The sequence below is a fragment of the Rhinichthys klamathensis genome, unplaced genomic scaffold (assembly GCF_029890125.1).
Source record: "Rhinichthys klamathensis goyatoka isolate OS25496 unplaced genomic scaffold, OSU_Roscu_1.1 h1tg000508l_1, whole genome shotgun sequence".
Classification (NCBI taxonomy): Eukaryota; Metazoa; Chordata; class Actinopteri; order Cypriniformes; family Leuciscidae; genus Rhinichthys; species Rhinichthys klamathensis.
The window spans coordinates 138,597-158,025 of record NW_026606989.1 but is presented as its reverse complement, the minus strand read 5'-3'; the positions used below and the strand labels follow the sequence as shown (position 1 = coordinate 158,025).

Genomic DNA, 19,429 nt, shown 5'->3' with positions numbered 1-19,429 from the left:
TTGTGGGGTAAAACGCCCCCAAATGGGCATAGTTTCTCTTTATCATAATTACTATAGTAACATATTTCTGTTTATCAAAGTCTTTATTTTACACTTTAATGCAGTATAACTAGGCGATAAAATCAAAATATTTTAACAAAACATGATAAAATTACCTCAAGTGAGCATTAGCTAGCTAGCTTGGTGGATGCAATGATGGAAGGTGGTTAGGTGACCCAATGATAAAATATAGTGACTTTTAGAGCATTTATTGAATATATTTCACTTTAAATACACTAATTTATGTTTAATATTTATTTAGGGTTTTCTGTTTTTCTTGATGATAGTGGTGAACAAATACTACATCAATTATCAACCCCATATAGGCCTACTGTAGAAATCAAAATATTAAAATGTTAGAAATTTGGCTATTTTGTACATTCCTGAAATAAATATTAATAGGTATATATACATGTTGTTGCATTACTTGCCTTTTACTTTTAGAGATTAAAAACTATGTTTATTTTGCTGTTGATCTATGAAGCAAACTGGTTGGTAAGAAAGGGGGCGTTTTACCCCACCTTGGGGGGCGTTTTACCCCACCGCTGGGGCAAAACGCCCCCTTTGTACAAAAATATTTTCAGTCAAAAAATATATATAATTATGCAGGTTGAGCAATTTTAATATTTAGTAATATTCTCCTGCCATAGTCACTCAAAACTGGGATGGCAATTCTAGTCACATTTATGTTTTGTTTCACAGTAATGTCACATTTTCCTTAAGGGGGGCGTTTTCCCCCACTCTACCCTAAGTTTGACCGTATTTTCGTTTTCGGTCAAATTGCCTTTTGAATGGGAGAGCTAGGGGCACGTATATGATAGCATCAAAAATCGCTATTTTTAAAACACTAAGAAGGCTCGACACAACATGAAACTTTGCTGGAAGTATCACCAGGGGCTCTACACATGAACTCGAGCATTGAGAACATTGTTTGTGTACACAGAGTTTTCTAAAAAAAAAGATAGTGAACAACTCACTGTAGCTGTGCCTGTGTCCGCCGGAACAGTAACACCCGCATTTTGTCAGTCAAAAATAGTCGATCTCCGAATGCGAACTGAACTGACTCTGAATTTTAGTATTGTTTCTTATATGAGGATCCTTTTTCAAATACAAGATCAATATTGTTTTTCACTTACGACAAAACAACAAATTATCCGTGAATTTATATGGAACTAAGCTTTAGGAGCTTTCCATCTTAACTCTCCTCCCTGTTAAGTTGCATTCGGAGATCGACTATTTTTGACTGACAAAATACCGGCTGACACAGCTATAGTGAGTTGTTCAAAATCCTCATCATGTAGTCTAATGAACTAAACAATCAAATTACACTTCAAATTAATTTTTTCCAACGATGTTTTCTGTTATTTTAGGTAGTTTTTTTCGCGCTGATGTAAATTTAAGTGTTCGTTTTTTAAAATAAGTTCGGTCTTTAGTTAGTTACTTGATGCTATAAAAACGGGAATGTGATGTCATGATTGACAGCTGTGATTGACAGCTTCTACACTGAGGAGGACTGCACTTATTAAAGGGATACTCCACTTTTTTTGGAAATAGGCTCATTTTACAACTCCCCCAGAGTTAAACTGTTGAGTTTTACCGTTTTTTAATCCATTCAGCCGATCTCCGGTTCTGGCGGTACCACTTTTAGCATAGCTTAGCATACATCATTGAAGTGGACAAGACCATTAGCATTTCTAAAGAAAAATGACCAAAGAGTTTAGATATTTTTCCTATTTAAAACTTGACTCTTCTGTAGTTACATCGTGCACTAAGACCGACGGAAAATGTAAAGTTGCGATTTTCTAGGCTGATATGGCTAGGAACTATACTCTCATTCCTGCGTAATAATCAAGAAACTTCAATGCCGTACCATGAGTGCAGCAGGCGTAATGATATGACACAGCGCCTGAAAATAGTTCCGTTGTGTTGACGGAAGGTGGCCTATTTTCAGGCGCTGCGTCATATCATTACGCCTGCTGCACTCATGGTACGGCATTGAAGTTTCTTGATTATTACGCAGGAATGAGAGTATAGCTCCTAGCCATATCAGCCTAGAAAATCGCAACTTTACATTTTCCGTCGGTTTTGGTGCACGATGTAACTACAGAAGAGTCAAGTTTTAAATAGGAAAAAAATCAAAACTCTCTGGTCATTTTTTTTTGAGAAATGCTAATGGTCTTGTCCACTCCAATGATGTATGCTAAGCTATTTTAAAAGTGATACCGCCAGAACCGGAGATCGGCTGAATGGATTCAAAAACGGTAAAAACTCAACAGTTTAACTCTGGGGGAGTTGTAAAATGAGCCTATTTCCAAAAAAAGTGGAGTATCCCTTTAAGACCACGCTACATATGGGGTGAGTACCAAACACCATCTCCTGGTACTCACCTGAGTAACTCACTGAAAAAGTTATGTGCACCCCTGCCTATATGAATGTATCTTCTTAAAAAGTCGCTTAAAACTGTTGTATTATGAAGAGAGGCTGGTGAGATTTAAAACTCACATTTAGGAAACGTCTTTAAGATGTTTTTGATTCATAGTATTAAGATGTCAATCAAATGTTTGTATATGCTTTCCAGATGAAGAGCACTTTGACCGACATATTGGAAATGTCTATAATCCGTCAAATCTTTAAGAAAGTGAGAAAGCGTTAATCAGGATGAATATTTGCCATTTCGTAATTTTTCGTGTTTATTGTGTAAATTGTTTAATCATTGTACTATTTTTTTAAAAAATATGCTTGAAACTAGAAGAATGAGCCCAGGGCTCAGCTTACCTCTAGCTCATTAATATTAATTAGGCCAAGCAAATGGGCGCTCTAGGAAGGTCAAGCAATGTCTGCGTGGTCTAATTAATATTCATAAGCTAAGAATGTGTAAATTCACTTCTCATGTCCTACATTTTTAGCAGGTAAATAAATGCTTTCAACAGTATTTGGCCAAAGAGATGCAAGTGAAAAAAAATCACAACATGTAGATTACACTCTGACAAGACATTTCCAAACTTTCTTTTTATCCCCCATATGTCCTGCACAATTCTAAGGCTGGCTGAAAAAAAGATGATTTACCAATATTAGCATATGCATTAACTCAAAATAATTTAATAAAATACAAAAGCAGATTAATATGTTATTTCGTTACTAATGTATTATAACATACACTCTTAAAAATAAAGTTTCTTAATGGAAGTTGAGGGTTCCATGAAGAACCATTAACATCTATAAACCTTTCCATTCCGTTTTTTATAACGGAAAAAGGTTCTTTAGATTATTAAAATGTTCTTCAAACCATGAAAAAGTTTCTTTGCGGAACCCAAAACGATTCTTATGACATCGCTGTGAAAACCTCCTTTTCTGATCTTTATTTCAAAGAGTGATAGTCTAAGTTTATATTAGTTTTAAAAAAATAGTAAGATGAGAGGAGAATGTAAAGTAGGAAAAGATGCAGTCGCAGGTGCAAAGACAGAGTGGTATGGACAGAGTGGACAGTGTGACAGAAGTATAATGGATGTAGTGATGGAGGAAGGCTTCTCACTATATCCTTTCTTGTGTGAGTGTGTCTCTCTGTGTGTTTCATTAGAACAGTTGTTCTTCCTGCCTACTTGGGCAATAAAGCCCCATTTCTGTAGACATCTTACACACACACACACACACACACACACACACACACACACACACACACACACACACACACACACACACACACACACACACACACACACACACACACACACACACACATAAATGAGGACCACAGACCACTACTGTTTTATATAAAGCTAATTAGCTATAATTAGGCCTACCCATAATAAAGAAGTTTAGCATCTGTAAAAAAAAAAAAAAAAAAACATTATTTACTTTGATTATGAGGCTTTTTTCATTAAACCTGTATACACACGATTTGGTAAAAGGGAATATACACTGTTGACCCTTGCGAAAAAATTAAAAGTCCACTTAATTGTATTGAATGTGCACATGTAGTTACAATCTTAAAAAGTATATTTTGTTTGTACAAAAAAATGTACTTTAAGATAATTTAATATTAATAAAAATAAAAGGCCATATACACTTTCATGGCGCTCTTCGTAATAATGTCAGATTAATAGTACTAAAGTACTTGATTATAATTTGTATTAAATAAATGTACTAAACTTATAATAAATGTACTAAATTGCAACCTTATTACATATGTGTGAATACAAATGTATTTAAATGCATGACATACAAATTCAAATAGAAATGCATTAAAGTATATTTTATTTGACCATAAACGCTTGTCAGTACATTCGACAGCACACTGTTCAAAGTTAAATTACATATAAAGATGTACTGAAGTCCAACTTAAGTGGGTCAAAAAGCTGAAAAAAGCTAAGTAAATTTAACATTTAAACTAAGACCATTTAATTTAATTCCTATTAACATGCAGTTCAAAAGTTCAAGTTCAATTCAAAAGTGAAGTGAAGTAAAGTGTATTATTTGAATAATACTTTTTTAAAGTATACTTCTTCTTTTCAATGGCACACATGCAAAAAATGGACAAAGACAGAGGAAGTCACCTGAACTCAAGCATAGAGAACAACCAAACAATTAAGGAATAAAATACTCTCATTTGAATTACTCAACTTAATTCCATTGTGTTGTTTTGTCAAGCAACTTCCTCTTCCTCTTTATACAAACACAAAACTCATAAAACACTTGCCATTTCAAATGCAGCCAACGGATTTAACAGCTTTACATTCTGCATCAATCAACTGCATAATTTGTTGCGTTTAACTTCTCAAATGAGACGTGTGGTTATGTCTGATGGATCTCCTATCCGTGTCTTTGTGTACTTTTCGCATCATTTCAACCTTTTGAACCAAGTTGTAAACTTCCTGCTTGAGGTTTTGTTTTTGTTCTCAAGTTTGCATTGGAGGAGGAGCAAAAATCGTTGACTTTTTTTTTTCAAGCATATCCTGAATGTGGCCTGATGGTTTGCTCATGAATAACTGAATAATGTTTTAGTCAACCTCTTTGTCCTTCCAAGATTAATGGTTATTTACTCTGACTTTTTGTCAGTCCTCTGCTATTGTTGTCGAGCAACCATATTTTTGACACTGAACACAAAATAGCATTTAATTTTTTATTTAGTGTTCAGTGTCATGTGCTAAAAATACAGTGTTGCCTCAAGCACTAGGGTGACCTTGCACAAGTACCAGGGGAACGTGGGACAGCAAAGTTTTTACTTGGGTTATTCTCTAAGCACAGAGAAATGAAATACAACTAATGAACCACAATATCAGGAAACTTGTGAAAAAGAAGTGTACTTAATTACTGAATGTGTACTTGAAATCTTAATTAAATAAAAGGCCACTTAAGTGTACTTAAAGAGCACTTTAATGACTTTGTTTCTTAACACGCTTCAGTACTCTTTTAAAAGCTTATGGTAATAATGTCAAATCAAATTTAAAATCATTATGTATGCTTTAAAGAAATACACTTAGTTTATTGTGTTGACTAACATACTAAAGCACATGTAAAATACTTTTATACTGTATACTTATATATTTAAAATCATTTTAACTGTAGTGTTTTATTCAATATTTAGTTCATATATTTTAAATGCACCAAATTATGCAAAATGTGCAATTAAAATACATGACATACAAGTTGCAAAAGAAATGACGTTAAAGTATATTTTAGTTTACCATAAATGCATCTCGGTAAATTGGGCAGTTCACTTTAACCATATTTTAAAGACAACAGAAGTGATGAAATTACATACAAAGATGTACTTAAGTCCTATACTTAAGTGGGTCAAAAAGCACAATAACATTCAATTACTTGCTTTTAAAAGAATTTAAACTAAAATATAAGTGTCTGAAAACAGTTTACACTTAAGTAAATTCTTTTAAAGTGTATTATTTCCATAATAAGTGCTCATTTTAAAAGTATACTAAAGTGTACTTCTTCATTTCTCCTATATCAACTGAAATTTTATCTTGAAATCGACTTGTCAAAAACTTGCCTCAGGTTAGGGTTGAGACATGTCAATGTGTAAGTGGGGTAATCTGGGGTGAGTTGAATAAATTATTAAATTATATATGAATAAACCAAAACATAATTGCACAATAAATGATACAAATATTGATAATTCATTTGTTGTCATTATCCCTTTTTTAATACTTATTCTTGTTTTCATAAAGACAGTGTTGGATTCCATAATTCAGCTATAAAAGGATTAATACTCAGGATGTTAATGTTTTAAGTGGTGAAACTATTCTCTTTCAATACTTTGGTTAAGTAGTGAAGTGGAATTATCATCAATCAAAAGTATTGCCTATATAGATTGTATTTAACTCACCGCTGTAGAGATCAGTCTTTTTTTAAATAGAGATCAATATGAGCTAAATAATTCACAGAACATCTTGAGTAAGATATCAACTTGCAGTGACAGACTGACATGAAGTACTGTATGCTGGAGAAAGCAACACAATAATAAAAACCATGCATATTTTGAAAAGGATCATTTGTGTACATTTTGTTTGTCTTGTGGAAAATCTCTCTTTTTGTTTATTTTTAAAATGGTGAACTCCATGAGGAGAACTGTATTCATGAAATCAGAGATCCTCTCATAAACTGAATCCAACCCTCAAGTGATCACAGGAGATGCATTTGAGACACATGTGATAAATGTCTTGGTTGACAACCTGTGATTGTATCACACAAGACGTATGTTAATACCAGGTGTAAACAGAGCTATTAGACGAATGTGTTTAGCTTATCCACATGAAAAATAAAATAAAAATAGGATTATGGTGGGGATGAAAGCAATGATATATGCAGAAATAAAACGTATTAAAAATGTTACAAATCAACTTTGCAGAACAAACCTATAACTGACAAAAATGAGCAAACAGTATTCAGCATTGTATGAGCGCTTATATATTAAAAAGTGCAAAAGATGTGAGCATGGAGGAAACAAAGTGGAGAGAAATTACACATAGATGCGGAAGTTTAGTTCACCTTGTTCTAGGCCATGCAGGATGGTATGACAGTTTCATCCTCTCACCCTACATAAAGGTCAACTGGCATATCACATCACTTCCTGTCAAACAGGAAGCAGACCCTATAATAAGGGTGATGGTCAAAATTAAACTGCCTCTCTGAAACAACCCCACTACATTTCATACTACATTTACTCTGCTTTCCATTGTTCAATATAAATGTTTCTGTGTGTGTGTGTACAGTATATGTATATATTGTATATACATATATATTGTTGTGTGTATATATATGTATATATATATATATATTGTGTGGAGCTTGAAATTAACATATAATACTTCATATTTAATACTTCAAATAACCATTTTCGTTTTTCAGTTGTAGTCTTTTAAAAAGGCATCTGAAATAATACACTAAGTGCAATGTAGTGTTGTCAAAAATATAGATTTTTCGTTACTGAAATATTTGAAACGCTTCCATACTCATTACTACCAATTTTCCATACAATTTTCCAAAGAATAGATAACGCTTTCTCGCTTTCTCTGCCCTGTTTACACCTGGCATTCAGATGCGTTTATGTCGAATCGATCATAAGTAGACGAGAGAGACACATTCTCGTTTGCACCTGGTGTTTTAACCAGTCTCTTTTGTCCACTTTCAACCACTTCTTGCCTGATTTCTCCGAAGGGAGGGTCTATGAGCGGGTAAATATATGTTTATGTTATATATGAATGACGTCGTTACGTCACTGTGTACGTCGCCATACGTCTTAGCTCTCCCATTTCCGTCGTGTTGTTGGTCACAAATCACAATAACCCTGCCCCCAGCCACGACGTAAGCATGACGTGGTAAAAGAACGGTTCTAGTCCAGCAAAGAGTTGGTGCCACTTTGTAACTAATTTTCCTGGCCGAGAACCGGTTCTTTGGCTGTCGAAACACAAAGAAACTGGTTCGCGAGTAGGCACTCTCAAAATGCTTTGGTGGAAAAGGGGTATAAGAGCTATTTTTGGCAAAAAAAAAAAAAAACATAAAATATTGTAACCCTAATTTATGTGGTAACGCTTGCTTTTACAGTACAGTACTTACGTGTACTTACAGTGTACTTACCTAGAAAGTACTGGCTAATATAAGGTAAGTACGTGGGTTAGGGGTAGGTTTAGGGGTAGGTTCAGGGTTAGTACCTAGTTATTACCCAGTAATTATAATTACTATAATAAGTACATAGGATTTGTCATGTTTGTTTACACAGATTTGCCAGTGTATAAATAAGGCTACTCAGTCAACACTGACCCTATAAGTTAATTTACATTTTGGATAAAAGTATATTGTAACTTGTAACTTGTCATTGCAAATGAAAGTCTTGGTTACTATTTTAACCTCTGTTCCCTGATGGAGGGAATGAGACGATGTGTCGAGTACTGGCACTAGGGGTCGCACCCCTGTCGGTAAACTCATGTCTTCCCCTAGCCCAGAGCTCCGCCTCTGTCAGTCACTGTGTTTGTAGTGTGCTACTTCCGGGTTGGTAAGTCCATGCGATATATTCTCCACAAACCTCTCCTCGGGCAGGATGTGATCTCCGTAGTGTTCTTTCTCCTACCGAGGAGGAAGAGCACTTCTCTAGTGCTAACTTCTAATTTAAAAGAAAAAAAAAGTGACAAGGTCAAAAGACTGACTGAAGCAACCTATTCCCATTGTAAGTACTGTCCTTTCTGTCCCCGCGTTGTTCGATGGACTACATGGCTTACGTGTGGTGTTGGGAAGGTCACGATGTTGCGAGTGCACTTGTTACCCGACAAGCTTACTGGTCTGCACCACCAAAACCTTGTAACTCGTTTCAGCTGTTGTGGTGCTTTCCATTGGGACCCCTAGTGTCAGTACTCAACACAACGTCGAAGTGACCTCCTGTCACAACACTGAACTCCCCGCCGAATGGCTGGCACAAGTTCTCGGCTCCTCAGCACAAACCTGAAGGAGTGGATGCACGCCATCTCCTTTTATACCCGTAAGTCCGGGGGAGTAGCACAAGCAAATTCCACTTGCCAATTCTCATTGACTTTCTCAAAATATCAGAGGTGTTTGGGGCTCCCAAGTGCGACCTCCAAGTGTCAGTACCCGACACAATGTCGAAGTGACTGACAGATAGGGAACATTTGTATTTCCATTAGGCGCAGTTTGGATGCTGCATCAAAACCTTCAGTAAGGACAATATTCAAGCCCTCAATACTGAAACCGTTTAAGCCTTTTCTCTGTTTAATCCATCACTGCATATAGGGAATTTAAAACTGTAAGAAGCACTGTGCATCTTAGCAAGCTGTGTATTGTGGCAACTTGATATGGTTTAACTGTTTTACATAGGCCCATATGGGCCATTGCAATTGCAAACAGTTTTGCATTTGTTAGTATGTGTGTTGGGACATGGAGGGGAAAAAAACATAATAAACATATACTATAACACAGCAAATAGATATACTGTTGTTATTAGTAAACTATACTTTGCATTCCCTATAGTCAACAAATCCTCAGTAAATGCTGTAAGTGTTTTTAGAATTTTCAGTAATCAATTCAGCTTTTGTAATTTTCAAGTTATTTTGTTTCAACCTATAACTTAAGAATTAGTTTCAAGTCCATTTATATAGGCCTAGATAAAGCTTCTAAATCCATACACAAATTATTTATTTTCAATTGAGATATTCCAAGAGCCTCTAAGAGCTTTTTTGGTTTGTGCCCAGAGATTTGTCATGTTTGTTTCCACAGGTTTGCCAGTGATAAAATTAGGCTACTCAGTCAACGCTGACCCTATAAGTTGAGTGGTAGATCTTTCATCCTAAATCAAATATAGCTTTTAACCAAACAGAATAAAAAAGGATTGTACCAAGAGGTAACAAAGCTATGTGCAACTTCCTGCACAATTAATAAATCTTTGTGCCCTGTTGCAAATGTTTAGTGTCAATCAGCAATGATGTATACTATGTAGATTCTTAAACAGTGTTGAAAATTATTGTCTCTTTTTTTATGTATAAAAATGGTGTTGGCTAAACAATATTAAATAGAACAAATTTGCTTCCTTTCTCTCTTGTTAACATAATGTTCTTAGCAGATACCTATCAAAGAATTACTCTCTCAAACAGTAAAAGGCCTACATAAGTTAAAACACTACTTTACTCTAGTTGGAGTTGTGGGACAGTGGAAAGTTTTAACAGAGACAGTTAAATTTGCATCTATTTTCAGCTACCAATTAATCATGCTTGAACCCACATTAAAGGGTTAGTTCACCCAAAAATGAAAATTATGTCATTAATGACTCACCCTTATGTCGTTCCAAACCCGTAAGACCTCCGTTCATCTTCTGAACACAGTTTAAGATATTTTAGATTTAGTCCGAGAGCTTTCTGTCCCTCCATTGAAAATGAATGTACGGTTTTGTTAAGTGTCACGGGCCCACCGGTGGGCCCAAATCCATTACATTTTTAAAACAGTAATATCCTATACTAAACCTAAACTAATCTTGACAAACTATATATCATTTGAAAGCTTACAATCTCTAGTTTCTATATGTGGGATTGATTTTCAAAATAAATTACAGAGGAGCCGTAATTTATCAATTTGCAACAAGAACATTTTCATACTCCTTTATTCCTTTATAGACCTTTATTTTGAAATAGTGATGAACATGAAAAATCATGAAAGAAGGGTAGAAACCTCAGTTTGTTTTCATGGCAAGAGTTCAAAAGATAGCATCCATTCAATTATTTTAGAAAAAAAGGTCTGAAATTTTTTTAAATATAAAGAAAAAAATTATAGATTCACCATTTGTGACATGGCAGCAAGCTGCCTATAACGCACATACTTGTTGTTTTTATGTTTCTTAGAGGTTGAATTCATATCAAAATCTGCCAAACTTCTCATATTACTTCTGAATAGGATGTCTACTTCATAAATTGTATGAAAATTGTGGAAATAATGGTTCAGATCACTCAACACACATATGGAAATGGTGGCGCCCTTATATGGGCAGTAATGGAGTCTGGTTGTGACCTAGTGAAAAAGTTTGGTACTGCGCCCAAACAAAATCTTACTGAAAGCTCATTGTTTGAGATATCAACCTAAAATTTGAAACACAACTTGTTCAGATTTTTGGCTTTGATTTTTTTTGCAGTTTTAGAGTCGCCCAGGTTTTGAAAATATATATTTTATATAAAATATGAATAATTATTTTTTTTTACATTGTACATTTTCATAAACTCAAACTTCTATAACTTTTTTCTGTTTCACTTTCCTAATTTATTTCACTTCTACAAAAATCTGCCAAATGTCTTCTTTAAAACGAGACCAATCTTACGTCTATATTTAGCCTGGGAAAACCCAGACAACTTCCGGCAAATTTAGATTTGCTCTGAAAGTTAGTCTGGCAAAGAGCTCATTCAAGCTCATTTCCAATCCGCCGAAATCGCGGCACCAATCAGAAACGTTGGGGCGGGCTTTACACGATGACGACAGCGCTGGGATTTTGAAGCAGATTTTGTAGCCTACATACAAAGATGGATGCCGCCGTCGAACATCACTCATTCGAATCAGCTATCGCGTCTGTTTTAAGCGATTTGAACGTTTCCCTTTTGTTAAAAACCGAGCAAAGAACAACACTCGGAGATGTTTCTGCCGCTCTGCATACGTCATCTCCTTCAACGCTCTGATTGGTTTTAGGTCTATCCGCGACGTCCGTTGGTGACGCCCCTCTGGAAATGATTTGTCTATGACGCTTTGCCAGACCATAACTCAGTTACAACTGAGAATGGTCTGGTTTTAACCAGGCTAGTCTATATTCCAAAGCATTCTTGAATTACAACCATTTAAGTTCGAAATGTGCATTTTCATGTATATTCAAAAAAAGGGGGGTGACAGTTAACAGGATATGTCCTCGTCCAGTAAGGAAATAAAGACATCGTCTAAGTAGTCCATGTGGCATCAGTGGGTTAGTTAGAATTTTTTGAAGCATCGAAAATACATTTTGGTCGAAAAATAACAAAAACTACGACTTTATTCAGCATTGTATTGTCTTCCGGTTCTGTTGTCAATCCGCTTCAGTGACGCTGATGCCGTAAGACGCTGCTGACGTGTTATCTGGTGCGTCCGTGTATTCGGGTTCAAATAAATATGGCTGGGCAAAAAAATGCAAGTCTTCCTCTGTGTCGAAATCCTTAGACATGTTTGCGAAGATTGTTTTGTTTACAGCATGCGTCTCCCTTAGACTGTAAACGAAGCTCGGGCGCACCAGATAACATGTCAGCAGCGTCTTACGTCATCAGTATCACTGAACGCGGATTGACAACAGAACCGGAAGACAATACAATGCTGAATAAAGTCGTAGTTTTTGTTATTTTTCGACCAAAATGTATTTTCGATGCTTCAAAAAATTCTAACTAACCCACTGATGTCACTTTGATGATGTCTTTATTTCCTTTCTGGACAAGGACATATACCGTATACATTTTCAATAGAGGGACAGAAAACTCTCGGACTAAATCTAAAATATCTTAAACTGTGTTCCGAAGATGAACGGAGGTCTTACGGGCTTGGAACGACATGAGGGTGAGTCATTAATGACATAATTTTCATTTTTGGGTGAACTAACCCTTTAACAGGTGATGCACTTGGAAGTGAAAACAGTTGAGAGCATACAGAGGCTGCAGTATAATAATATTGACACTATTAAATATTTAGGATGTTTGATAATGCATCCTAAATGTTTTATGTAGTGTAAACATAAATTACAAAAAAGAAACATGCCACACGAAAAAGGCCCAATTGATTAGGCTGTAGGCTACCAGAGGACCTGAGTGGGTTGACGAAAGCCTTGTGCAAATGTGTCTCAAATGATCATACCAACAAACGTTGTTACAACGTCGTTGTACTAAATTTACTAATGTCAGAAAATTTGGAAGTGAAACTGACACTTAAATATGTGGATTGAGAATGGGGTCTCAGTTCTTTCTCTTATCAGAAAGAGGAAACGGACGCACTATACAAATAATGTTCACACAGTTCACACAAATGTTTTAGTTAGTTATTTAAAATATATGACGGAGAAGCACTGGGAATTCTGGCATTCGTTTCTGCTGCATTTGTTCAGTGTGTGTTTGTTTACCCCTAAATCTGCAGGAAAAAGTCGTCTATTTCAAGAAAGGAGAGTGTGAAATAAGATCAGGACGTGTGAGCGAGTGTGTGTGTGTGTGTGTGTGAGAGAGAGAGAGAGAGAGAGAGAGAGAGAGAGAGAGAGAGAGAGAGAGAGAGAGAGAGAGAGAGAGAGAGAGAGAGAGAGAGAGAGAGAGAGAGAGAGAGAGAGAGAGAGATGAAACCGTCAAATCCTCGTCGTTCACCTTTAAAATACATCACCGCAGTGCTCGCGTATACACTGGCGCGCGCATCGGAAGGGCTCGCTGCACCACTGCACCTGTTCTCGAGGTTGCAAATCACAGGAAGTCGCTGTGCAAAAACGGCATATTCGTCGAGCTAGGTTTAGCATTAAAGACGTCAGTTCGACAAGAATTACGCGAGGGGAAAGAGAGACTAGACAGCTGTCAGACATCGCTTTGTTGTTGGTGAGTTTCATTCGACACCGCTATTTTTAATGCGAGTGACACCAAATGCCACTGATGCAACCGGCATTAAGACAGTAGCAGCGTCATGTTAGTGAGAAAGGATGTGCTGCTCGTTTGCTTCTTTGTTCATTTTCGGTTACTTCGTCCTGTTCCGCTTGGCATGTAGCAGCCAATGATTCATATCGTGCGAGCAGCCTTTGTTGTTATTATGAAATTAAACTGCTCATCTAAACACTAATGTTATTGTAAAGAGATAATATTTGTGAAATAATAATAATGTAGGCTAGATTTGTTTTAGCGTAGACGAGTCTGTTCAGAGGCAGGCAGATTATTAACTGCATTCACACAGTTCGCACTGCACATCCACACTGCCCTCTTTTTTAGCGACATTTGGATGAAATGTAGTGCATAGATGCTCATAAGAAAGAAACGGCACATCAGCACAAAAACGATGCTGAGAAAGACAGCCTTGGGACGGTTCTAGGGTCAGTGGATATTCAGGGTTTATCCCAGACATCTGTGGATACGTGTAGAGCCATCCATTGAGTAAATGTTGAACATGATGTGGCCTAATAGCTATAGGCTACTTTATATGTTAAAGGTTTATATATATATTTTTTTTTATTAGGTCCAAACAGCTAAACGTTACTGGAGCTAAAACTAAACAGTCTTAACATAATTGTGAGGGTAAAAAAAAAAAGGTTGGGTTTATCAAACTTTGCGAGGTTCATGGCATAATAAATGATTTTTTGCAAGAACCCCAAATGGCCTCACTTGTGTCTAGCTGTATATTTTGCTTTATGCTTATGAAATATTGGTTGCTTTTTACATCTGACCAAAACGATAACAATTTTTTTTAGTGCAGGGCAGTGCACAGACATTTTGGGGGGCGAGTGCTCAAGTTAGTTACCGTAGAACATCTTTAAATTACTTTAATTTATGTGTGTGTGTATGTATGTATTTATTTATTTATTTATTTAAATAAATAAATAAATAAATAAATAAATAAATAGGATTTATTTTCTTGGCATTATGCTGGAATTGGTAAATGAGCAAAATCATTGTTGTGCATTACTGACAGTTATTACTATTTATCATTACTATTATAACTAATCTATTATTACCTATGCATTAAAGTACACTCTAAAAAATGCTGGGTTGTTTTAACCCATGTTTGGGTCAAATGTGGACAAACCCAACCGTTGGGTTGAAAATGTAATTAAAAAATTGAAACAACGGTTGGGTTCGTCCATATTTGACCCAAACATGTAGAGCCCTGCACGGGCCTCAAATCTAGGCCCTAGCCCGGCCCTGCCCCGAGACGCTCAGGCCCTAGCCCGGCCCGTGTCCGACAGCTCATCAGAATGATCAGCCCGAGTCCGACCCGAGCCCGTAAAAAAAAAAAAAGAAAAAAAAAAAGATAAACAGCCTGACCTATGTTGCAGTCAGTAAACCAACCAGATATATTTTGTTTTCAATGGCAAAGTATTTACCGGTAGGTTTATTTTCATTTCTTTATAAAGTTAATTAAGAAAAAACAAAAAACAAAATTTATGACGACCAAGCAGCCGACAGCGAGTTAAACATGTTTGATCCATTGATTGATTTATAGCCTCTCAAATCAACACTTTACTTGGCTACAATAAAATCCATAGATATAAAACAACTTAAGCATATCACACAGACATTTAACGTTAGTTTAAACGTTTATTGTCATTTTTGAAAAGCTGAGGCAAACTGCTCTGCTGCTCAGTCGCAACAGCGCTCGCAAACTAAATGAATTTATAATATAGGCTACAATACAGAGAATGCAATCTAAACAAATCAAATAAATTACATTAAAAACAAACATGCAGGTTATCTTACCTCAAAAATCAAGTCTTCACTACAGAACATGGCCATTTCCAATAGTTTCCAACAGACTCATGAAAATAAAGTCCAATCAAACAAAAAACAACCTCCTCCTAACATGGCTAAGAACAGTCTCAGAGCATCGTGAAGAAAAAGCACAGCATCCACAGTGGAAGGTTTTAATCCAGTCGTACTTTTTCCAGCTGCGCTGAAGTCACGCTCGCTACCATAGCGGGACACTAGAACGAGCCGGTCGCGCGAATCTCAGATCGCGCCGCCGGGAAACCTGTGTGTGTGTGTGTGTGTGTGTGCGTGAGCGTGAGCATGAGCAGACTGTCATGTGTCAGTCTTATGTCAGTGTGATAGGTTATAAAACGTCTTTCTATGTTTGCTTTTCAATCGTCATCTTCTCATGTTTTATTTTAATTAATGTCTAAAATAGGCTATAAAAAAGATAAGCCTAAAACAGGCCCGAGGCCCGGCCCGCGTGTGAACTATGACGTGAAAATTGGCCCGAAGCCCGGCCCTAGGAGCATAAATAAGTCGGGGCCCGTCGGGCTCGGGCTGAAATGCAGGCCTCTACAAACATGGGTTGAAACAACCCAGCATTTTTTAGAGTGTACAGTTGCTGGAATTATGCTATGAAATGAGTGTTTTAAATGTTCATTTTTGAAATATGAAATGAAAAAATGAAATTATACTTTTCTGTATATTTTTACATAAAACAAAACCGCCAGTAGGTGGCGGCAAGTTTTAATAAGCGAGTCAAAATAAAAAATTATTCATTCACTGAATCGTTCAAAGCAGCTGATTCATTCATAAACGAACACCATGCAGTTAAGCCGCAACTTTTGCTTTGGTCAGAACTATTTTCGTTTGTGAAATAGAGCAAAAACAGTCTAAATGTAGGCTACAATAGGCCTACTGTGTTTAAAATTTTAAATTGATATCAACTTTGTTTGTGGAACTGTTGTATTAAAATCAAAATACTAAAATTGCATTTGCAATCGTGCTGATATTCGGGAAAACAGCACTTTTGCTCGTGTGATATTGCTCAACATGATATAAACATAAAAGGCAAAATTCATATCTTGAATTTTGCGGGCATTTTTTATTAATGTTGGTGGTGGTATTTTCGACCCTTAACGAAGCTATTTTACGCCAACGCCAGACTCTCTTGAGTTAATGTAGGCCTTATAGTGTATATTAGGCTGGCTCTTTGTAGGCAGATATTGCAATAGTGCAATACTTATTTTAAATAAAAACTCAAATATAAAATAATTAAATATAAAGATAATAATTATATATAAAAAATATATAACAAAATCCACTTATGATGCAGAAAAGGGCATTAGGTGCTTGAGCACCACTTGGGGTCTGTGCACGTGCCTTAGTGTCGATGGCAACTAGACATTTTATCCTAAAAAGCTCCCATGCATTATTGGTTGTAATTCAGTTTTGAACTAGTGCAATTTTAGATATTTGTAATGCAGTTTTTACTTGGGATGCACAGATTTTGTACCTGGATTGGTATCTGCACGGACATGGACTTGGTTGTCAAATGTGTCAGACAAATCCAATATTGTGCATCACCCATGGATGTTATTGCTATTCCCAACAATTGTGTGTGTATGTATATATACATATATATATTTAAGCCTATATAGGCTATATATATATATATATATATATATATATATATAATTTGTTTTTGTTTAGCTATAGACTCTGTTTACTCTTTATTTATAATGCATTTTTGTGTAGTTGGCATGTTAGTGATGTATAGATATTCTAAACTGGTTAAACTCTTAAGTGTCACACCCCCTTTTTTGAATAAACATGAAAATGCACAATCCGAACTTAAATGGTTGTAATTCAAGAATGCTTTGGAATATAGATGTAAGATTGGTCTTGTTTTAAACAAGACATTTGGCAGATGTTTGTAGAAGTTAAATAAATTAAGAAAGTGAAACAACAAAAAAAAAGTTATAGAAGTTTGAGTTTATGAAAATGTAAACATTTTATTATTCATATTTTATATAAAATATATTTTTTCAAAAACTGGTGGAGTCTAAAGCTGCAAGAAAATCAAAGCCAAAACGCTAAACAAGTTGTGTTTCAAATTTTAGGTTGATATAAAATGAGCTTTCAGTAAGATTTTTTTGGGCGCAGTACCAAACTTTTTCACTAGGTCACAACCAGACTCCATTACTGCCCATATAAGGGCGCCTCCATTTCCATATGTGTTCAATCACCAAATATGAAAACTACAGATTCTAAGCTTTCAAATGATATGTAGTCAATATTAGTTTAGGTTTAGTATAGGATATTACTGTTTTAAATATGTAATGGCTATGGTGCAACTTAAGGGGTTAAGAAAGAAAGCAGTCCTATGTATCGGATCTGTATTGGCTAATAAGCATAATTCAGTTATCGGAATCCGAAAAGCAAAAGTGGAATTGGTCCACCTCCTAATTTTGACTAGTAATAATTCACATCGAAGATATCTGAAAATGCAATTTTGTAATAATTCATTTGGGGGATATTTACAATGCAAGGTTGACTAGTAATTCACTTGTCTGAATTGACTTCCATTGTTTTGTTTTGCTTTTTATTTTAGATATCTGCAGTTGTGTTTTTACAAGTAACAATTCTAATTTAAGTTCAATTCAAGCTGTCTAATAGAAATAAAACAAAAAATATGAATATGAATCTCAAAAAATGAGAATTGCCAGACAAAGTGACTGTAATTAACTGTAAAAAAAAACAATTACAGTCATAATTCAGTTTTGAGTAGTCAGAATTATATTTATACTATAGTCAAATCAAATGAAAGAAAGGCCTATCTGAAATGATTAAATTTAGTGAGTATTATTATAACTAGAAATAATTTTAAGATCTTAACAAGTGAAATTATGAGTATTATCATCAAATTCATTATTACTAAATGTAATTAAAGACATCTACAAGAGTAATTCTTACTAGTCAGAATTGCATTTTAGAGCTCTTTATTCAACTCATTATGGTAATTGCATCCATGTGATAAAGCGTTGTGGGCAGTGAATAAGTCCAAGAAATAAGTCCTTGTGCAGGAGTTAAATCAGTTGCAGTCAGAGCATTAACACTTGAATCTCCTGTATCTCTGGGAGTCATCTGGACTCAAATTATGAATTGTACAATAGTATTTAGTTTTACATTGAAAATGGATCGATGGATTGAAGAATGTTGAATATAAATAAACTTTAAAAAAATATGTTTTGCCAATATCCAAAACTGACAACGTCTACCTCAGGCAAGATTTGGAAAGAAAGAGATACAAATAAATAAACTATAAACAGGTTTTTTTTTTTTTTTTTTTTTTTTTGCATGATGAAAACAAGTAGAAATTCTATTGAGCTCTATAATAGATCAAATTATGTCTTGTCAAAATTGAGATCAAAAACATTGATTAATTGTGTGAAAGTGTGTTATCTGTATTTTAACTATTTCAACTGCATGTTTGCTAATAAAGTTTTTATCAGTAAAAATTCCATAAGAGAGCTTTTTTTAAATAGCCTTAAATGCAGTTGTAGAGCACATGAATTAGATTTGTACTTGTCAAAACTGGATTACATTGGTGACACACTGGTGACATTTAAAGACAAATCTGCTTGCCATAGTATTCAGGGTCGTTTGACCAATGGGTGGCATAATAATTTAAATGAGATGTAATTTTGTTGCTGAATAAACTACTGTACATGCGCCAAACTTTATGTGTGACGCTACATCTGACAGAGTAGACTGTAGCTCTGAATGATTTTATTAAAACAAAGTTAATTTATCATGCATGTGTCTGGGATATTAATCTTCCTCTCCCTCCTTTACCCAACAATCCAGAATGTAGATATAGATTCTGAAAGAGGATGGGAGCAGACCAAATCATAACGCAAAAAAATCATGCAACATGGGCTAAAAAACCA

At 35.4% G+C, this 19,429-nt stretch overlaps 1 protein-coding gene across 5 annotated transcripts in view; it reads left to right on the top strand.

The window, feature by feature from the left end:
• zmp:0000001168 (signal-induced proliferation-associated 1-like protein 2) overlaps positions 1-19,429 on the top strand; it is a 57,199-nt gene that overhangs the window by 8,689 nt on the left and 29,081 nt on the right. For 2 of the 5 annotated variants that reach the window (XR_008804176.1, XM_056238094.1), the window contains exon 1: positions 13,360-13,619. The exons of 2 other annotated variants lie outside the window; for them this stretch is intronic. The gene's annotated coding sequence lies outside the window, so the exon portion shown is untranslated. Of the gene's footprint in view, positions 1-13,358; positions 13,620-19,429 lie in introns of those variants that run through there. One more of the 5 variants, XM_056238091.1, reaches the window with a different exon arrangement.